This window comes from Arachis ipaensis, chromosome B4 (genome assembly GCF_059453495.1).
Source record: "Arachis ipaensis isolate K30076 ecotype BB chromosome B4, ASM5945349v1, whole genome shotgun sequence".
NCBI classification, from domain to species: Eukaryota; Viridiplantae; Streptophyta; class Magnoliopsida; order Fabales; family Fabaceae; genus Arachis; species Arachis ipaensis.
In genome coordinates, this window is record NC_142439.1 from 11,517,375 (window position 1) to 11,525,585 (window position 8,211).

Below are 8,211 nucleotides of genomic sequence, written 5' to 3' on the forward strand. Positions count from 1 at the left end.
CGGCCACCTTCTTTTTTATGATTGGAATGGATTGCATTATAATCACCCATCACATATAATACTCTCACTCTATCTCTCCAGAACTTCCAAAACTTTATTAAATTGTCCCGCCCTTATACCTTCTTCAGTATGCAAGTAGACATCTATCACTATAATACTTTACTCTTTTATTCTTTAAATGTATAATGAGTGTTCTTACTCAAATTTTTTTTTCTTATAAAAGGATCATTTTTTACACAATTATTTATAATATTACATCCATAATGTTCTATTCCGAATTATTTTCGTTGATCCAGATGCTAATTATATTAAAATCTTATAAGTTACGTCTATTTAATTTGGATATGTAATATTTAATATTTTATTTTATTTTTTACTATTTATGAGTTTTTTTATATCAGATTTAAACAAAATCAAGTAATTAAGTTAAAAATACTGTTATTATGATAGTATGCATATAATTTTAATAATTTTTTATGCTATCAATACATAAAAATTAAATTTTTAAAATAATAATAATAATAATAATATTTTTTTGCCAATAATACTAAATATATGTAAACAAATAATGCTTTAAATATATATTTTACATAATATATATATAATATTAGTAACAAATATATATCATGGAAAAAACCTAGATCTTAATACATGATTATAAAAAAGATAATATTTATATATTATTAAAGTTGGAATGTCTGTATTAATAATATTTTAAATCCCTTATCGTTATATCATTATCATTATATTATTCTAAGACAGTTATATATATTTTGGCGTTAAGTATGCATATTGTCGTGACACATTCTGATGTAAGTGTGCTTGTCTCTTTTTTTTATTTTTTATTTTTGAAAAGTATCAATTGTAAATTATTATATTTATTAATATTTAATAATTATGTTAAGATTTATTAATAATCAGAATATTTTATATCATATCTTTTTAATAATTACAATAATTTTTTTATATCTTTATAAATATTATATATGGTATTAGTTTCATTTATAATGTTTATTATGAACATAAGTTCTAAAATCAAAGTATTTTATTTTTATATTTTAATTTTCTTTTTTTTAATTATTTTATATAATAATATTATATTTTTTTTATTGAAATTGATTCTTTTTATAATATAAATTATAATTATATTTTTTTTATGAATCCAACCTTATTATAATTCTTTGATTTATATAATGAGTATTCTTCTTATTCAATTTTTTTGTCCTTGCAGCTGGAATAACTATTTTTTACACCATTACTTACAATGCATTATTTCTCTATTTTTTACACAATATAATTATTTACAATACATTATATCTATTATATTTCATTCCAAATTATTTTTATTGATCCGATGTTAATTATATTTAAATTTGATAAGTAGGTCTATTTAAGTTGGATATGTCATATTAATTTCTTAATTTTTTATTTTAATTATTTATGATTTTTTTATCAAATTTAAATATATCTAAATAATTAAATTAAAAAATACTATTAATATAATAGTATGCCATATAATTTTAATATACTTTCAAGCTATCAATACATAAAAAATAAATTCTTTAAAATAATAATTATATTTAGTTGTCAATAATACTAAATATGTATAAGAAAAAAATTGCTCAAAATAGGTATATATTTTACATAACACTTTACGTATATTAATATATTATATAATATTAGTAACAAATATTATGAAAGAAACGTGGATATTAATATATTATTATAAAAAAATATTTATATTATTAAATTTAAAATATATATATATTAATATTGTAAATCACTTATTAATGGTAGTAATATATATGATTATATTATTAGAAAAAAAATAAAATTATAATTTATTATATAAATTATACTAAATATAATTTATTCAAATTATACATAAAATTATACATAATTATTTATTCTTAAAGTAGAGAATGAAGATATATATATATATATTTTATTATTATTATTATTATTATTATTATTATTATTATTATTATTATTATTAATTAATTAATTAATTAATTAATAATTTTTTAATTTTAAAAGTATTATAATAAAAAATATAGATTCTGAGTGAATAATAAATATGTTAGTCTATTAAATAGAATTTTTAAATTAAATTATGAGAGTAAAATAATATTTCTAGTTTTTTTTTGTTCCAAACCATAGTTTGTTTTAGATAATTTGAGATTTTATTTTCTGATGTATTGAGTATGATTTTATTTCAATGCTCTTTATTATCATATTATTAGTTAATAATTTTTTGAGTTAATACTCAATTTGGTCTTTGAGTTTACAAGTAAGCCTTAATTTAGTCTCTAAAGTTTCAATTGCCTCTATTTAGTCTACAAAATTTATAAACGTGCTTCATATTAGTCCCTGAGACGATTTTTAGTATAAAAACGTTAATGGAGCGCTGGTATAGACTATTAGATATCACGTTAAAATTTGTAAAATGATACAGTTTTGGTTTTGGCATTTAAATAGCTCAAAAAGAGCATCGCATCACTTATTTTGTTAGGTAAAATTTTAATAAACACAATTTACGATGTTATTTTTTGGTTATTTGAGTGTCAAAACTAAAATGACATCATTTTACAAAGTTTAGTGTGACATTCGGCTGTTTACAACAATGTTCCGTTAATATTTGTACGTTGAAAATTATTTCAAGCATTAACATAAGTTATGTTCACAAAGTTTGAGGATTAAATAAAGGCAATTAAAACTATAGAGACTAAATTAAAATTTGCATATAAGTTAAAGAACCAAATTGAATATTATTTCTAATTTCTTTACTAAATGTCAAAGAATTATACTAATAGAAGAAATATGTATACTAATATATGATTATTAAAAATAAAATATTTATATATAATTAAAGTTAGAATACGTACATTAATATTCTAAATCAATTAATGCTAGAGACGCGACATATATGATTATATTATTAGAAGAAAGATAATATTTTAAATTATTACTAATTACATTAAACATAAATTATATAATTTATATTATAATTATATATAATTATTTGTTCTTAAATTACGAAAAATTAAATTATTATATTATTAATTAATAATTTATTTTTTAATTTTAAAAGCATGATAATTAAATGCATAAAACTCGGATTAAAAAGTAAATATGTTAATCTTTTAAATAGAATTTTTAAATTAAATTTTGATAATAAAATAATATTTTTAGTTTTTTCTTTGTTAAAAATTTTGTGATTGATTTATTTTAGATACTTCTTTTAAGATTTTATTTTTTAATACGGTATATTGGGTATAATTTTATTTTAATATTTTTTATTTTCTTTTTTTCTAAGCATGGGTGTTTTAAAAGTGTACCATTATTTAAACAAATATTTTAAATAATATTAAATATTTTAGAATTTATCTTATACGAAATCATAAATGGAATAACTTGTCATAATAATTACAATTAAAGAAATATAGAATAAAATAATTATTAAATATAACGTATATTAATTGAATTGTTACAATTAATAAAAAAATCAGTGTACATAGATGCATAATTAGTATATAATTATGAGATAAATAATATCTTAATTTAATACCATTTACACTGATCATTAGATTTATTATTGTAATGAATACATGAAAAAAAGAAGAATCAAATATTGTTTGTATTAACACAAATTGTATGAGACTTTTTAATAACTATTAATACCTAATAATTAAACCTCTTAAAATAATAATAAATGGAACCTAATCAATTTATATGCACAATACTAAACATAATTGAAACCTAATCAATTAGAACCTAATAATTAGAATTATAATCTCTTAAAAAAATTAATTTGAATTTTGAGAGTAAAATAATATTTTAAATGATACTAAGCATAAATAAATATAATATATAAATTTATTATATAATAAATAAAAATAACATATATATTAATATGCGAACGGTAAGATTTATACATTATTAAAGTTATAATGCGTGCATAAATGTTTTAAATTAATTAATAAAAAAATTATATTATTACATTATTAGAAAAAAGATAATAATTTAATTTATTACTAATTATATGCATTAAACGTAATTTACATAAATTATACTACAATCATACATAATTTTTTAAAATTAGAGAATTAAATTATAATATAAGAATTGTCATGATTACTAGGTTATATTTTAACATTTGGTTTAATATATTGTTAAATAGAATATTATTTAAAATTTTAATATATATGTTTTATTTTGTTATTTTTTTAGGTATGAACTTATTAGAGATATCAAGGTAACGTTCGAACATATATAAAGTTTAGAAAAATAAAATTATAGTACTTCGATTATGGAATGTAAAATAATTTGAAATGTAAAAATAAAAAATTTCTTATTGAAATGATTCTAATTGCTGATAAAGAAGTAATTATATAATTTGTATATTAATAATAAATCAATTATATATTTTATACCATTCTTAATTAATTCTTTATTTTAATAGTATTTTATAAGAGTGTTTTATATAGTACATTTAAGAATCCAAATATATATCTATTTACTTTAAGAAGGATACTATTTTGTACTCAATTATATTAAAGACTCTCCAATAGTAAATTCTTTTTTGCTTTGAACCAAACTAAAAAATATTCCCAAAAAAAGAGATGGCTCATTCTTGATAGACAAGACTTATATAATTCATTTTTAAATGAGTTGGTTTAAATTTATTTTGATGAATTTTTTAGAAATAAATTTATGTGTTTTTACTTTATAAATATAATAGAATTTTTAACTAGAAAATAAAATTTAAAAATTTATAATAAATTTAACAGTGCGATATTTTTATTGTGCTAAAACTTGATGAGTTGTGACAAATTGAAATAGTTGTAAAAATATTTTTAAATTTTATATAAATTATTTTTAAATTTATCTTAATATATTATAGGGATGGACTTAAATTGAGATTCACCTTCTATGAGAATTTTGCAAATTGATTCATCAAATATATGTATAATTACATAAATAGAAGATATGTTAAATAAGTTAAATATGTTCATAATTTAAAAAAAATATATTTTAAATATAAATACAAAAAATAAATATTTTTCATGCATTGGATACATACACTAATTAATATTAATTACATAAAATTTTATAATATTATTAATGATATTAATAGGTTTGAATAATAATTAATTTTATTAATCATTAATCATTAATTATTAACAAATCGCATGAAATATGCCTTACAAAAAATCTCGTAATTATTGATAAATATTATAATTAAGATTTAATATTTTTCTTAAATGACAAGGAGGAGAGACATACGAAGACTAACACCAAAATGCGTTTTGTCAAATAAAATATAATAAGAATTTAATTTTAATGTATTGATAGTATATAAAATTTTAAACAATTATTTAATTAAATTTATGTGTTTAAATAACTTTTTATTTATAATCAATAAATTAAGAATTAATCTGTTGCTAATCAAAATTTTATTTAAAAGTTTGTTGTTAGCTAATAAATTATTGTATGTACAAAATAAAATTCAAATTCTCAATATTTATTTGTATAGATGAGTGAGTTAACCATTCGATTAATTAAAGTTATTTTGTAAATTATATTGATAATTCATGAAAATTAAATTCTATAGTATATATATATATATATATGGTATGATATGAGGAACGATTTAATTTAATTTATGGAAGATTTGCTATGAACGTGAAAAGAAGGTTTAGACACCAGCAAAAATGTATTTGGAAAAAATTTAGGGTCAGTAATTTTTGTGTTTTTTGGCTAGCACTTAATTATTAAAACAAAAGTGAATGATCTCCTACCATTAAATATAATTTCACACCATTAAAAATATTATTGATGGCCAATTAATAGTTACAAAATACTAAAATTAATGACCCTAGCATTCCTAATGTATTTGCATGATTTGCTCATTTAGAAGATTTCTTCATAACTAATAAGGTAAGACAAACCCTCACGGAGAAAAATATATTCCAATCTTAAAATTAAAAATAAAAACTAATTCTCTAAATAGAAATTCAACCAAATCAGATTAAGTTACTAACATTTCTAATGATTATTTATGACAGTTTAATTATCAAAAAAAAAAAAAAAAAAAAAACTATGAATGCATGATAATATGTTAAAGTATCATTATTAGTAAAGGATAACGGATTTTGTTTGCGAATAAAAGCGTGCCATTACCAACACCAAAATTTCAATCTCCGCACACAAACCCATCCATGGCAGAAAAACCAGCTTCTCCTTCATGTTTTTTCTTTGCAGCTTCTCTTGTTCTACTAACCCTTTCTTCTTGTTTGGCATCACCAACACCAACACCACCATCACCCTCCTGCCTCTCAGGCACACTCTCCAACATACTCTACCGCAACAACAACGCTTCTTTCCCCACAGTTCTGGAAAACTACATACGCAACGCTAGGTGGAACACAACTACAACACCAAAGCCATTGCTCATCATCACACCCCTTCAAGAATCCGACGTTCAAGCTGCAGTTCTCTGCGCCAAGAGGATTGGCCTCCAAATCAGGATCCGAAGCGGCGGCCATGACTACGAAGGCCTTTCGTATGTCTCCCGATCCCAACAACCCTACTTCGTTCTTGACATGTCCAATCTCCGGCAAATAACCGTCGACATTGGAAAACAAGTTGCCACGGTTCAAGCCGGAGCCACGCTCGGAGAACTTTACTATAATATATGGAAAAATAGCAAAATCCATGGCTTCCCTGCTGGATTGTGCACCACTCTTGGCGTTGGTGGCCACATAAGCGGAGGAGGCTACGGTGCCATGTTGAGAAAATACGGTTTATCCGTTGATAATGTAATCGACGCGAAAATCGTTGATGTTAAGGGTAGAATTCTTAATAGAAAGGCGATGGGGGAGGATCTTTTTTGGGCTATTAGAGGCGGCGGCGGAGCGAGTTTTGGTGTAGTTTTGTCGTATACAGTTAAGTTAGTTCCTGTAACTGAAAATGTAACCGTTTTTCGCGTGGAAAGGACGTTGGAACAGAATGCAACAGATCTTGCCGTTCAGTGGCAGCAAGTTGCTCCAACCATTGATGATAGGTTTTTCCTTCGGCTTCTCTTGCTCCCTTCCAACAAAACGGTTAAAGCCAGTATTGTAGCGTTTTTTCTCGGTGGTGCTGACGAGGCAGTTTCGATATTGAAGAAAAAGTTTCCTCTTCTTGGTCTCGAGAAACAGAATTGCATTGAAATGAGTTGGATTGAGTCGGCGATTTGGTTGAATAATCCCGATGATTACAAGATCGGTGTTAAGCCGGAGATTATTCTGAATCGGCGTCTCAATACAGCTGGTTTCCTCAAGAGAAAATCCGATTATGTTCAGGTTCCGATCTCCAAAGAAGCGTTGGAGGGGATAGCGAAGAAGATTATTGAGCTGGGGAAGGTTGCGCTTGCGTTCAATCCTTACGGCGGGAAGATGGCTGAGATTCCGGCGGACGCCACCGCTTTCCCTCACCGTGCCGGGAACTTGTTCAAGATTCAGTATTCTGTGAATTGGAATGATTCATCTCCTGCCGCGGCTGAGAATTTTGTTAATGAGACTAGGAGCTTGTATAGTTACATGACTCCATTTGTGTCCAAGAATCCAAGAAGTGCGTTCTTGAATTATAGAGACCTTGACATTGGAATCAATACATTTGGAAAGAATTCTTATGAAGAAGGGAAGGTCTATGGGGCCAAGTACTTCAATGGAAACTTTGAGAGGCTGGTGAAGATTAAGACTGCGGTTGATCCTGATAACTTTTTCAGGAATGAGCAGAGTATTCCGATTCTTCCAAACAACCACTAGTAGTTAATTTGCTAGCTAGGGATGGAAATTTAGAGCATAGCATAGTAGCTAATGATGCTCTTAATTCTGTGTTAGATATTAATAATTATTCCATGTGGATAATGCTTCATCTATTGGTATTTAACTATTTATGACTATTGCATGATGTACTTATTTTGATGTTTGAATAATTCAAATGTGGTTAGTAAATGAGATACAAGACTTCATTTTTTATTCGTTCTTATTTTTTCAATTACATTTATACATAAGTTATATTAATTAATAAATTTCAACATTGTTTCATCGGTTCCAAGGATTTAATTACTTCTTCTCCATGCTCCTCCTAACAATAACGTTCAGCTGTATTAATTATGGCACTTAATCACAGTAGTGAGCAGGTTTAAAAAAAAAAATTATTTCG

The 8,211-nt window shown here is 23.7% G+C and overlaps 1 pseudogene; it reads left to right on the top strand.

Annotated features, from left to right (window-relative positions):
• The first annotated feature begins 6,214 nt into the window (after positions 1 to 6,214).
• Positions 6,215 to 7,876, top strand: LOC107636040 (berberine bridge enzyme-like 21 pseudogene; annotated as a pseudogene).
• Positions 7,877 to 8,211: the final 335 nt, after the last annotated feature.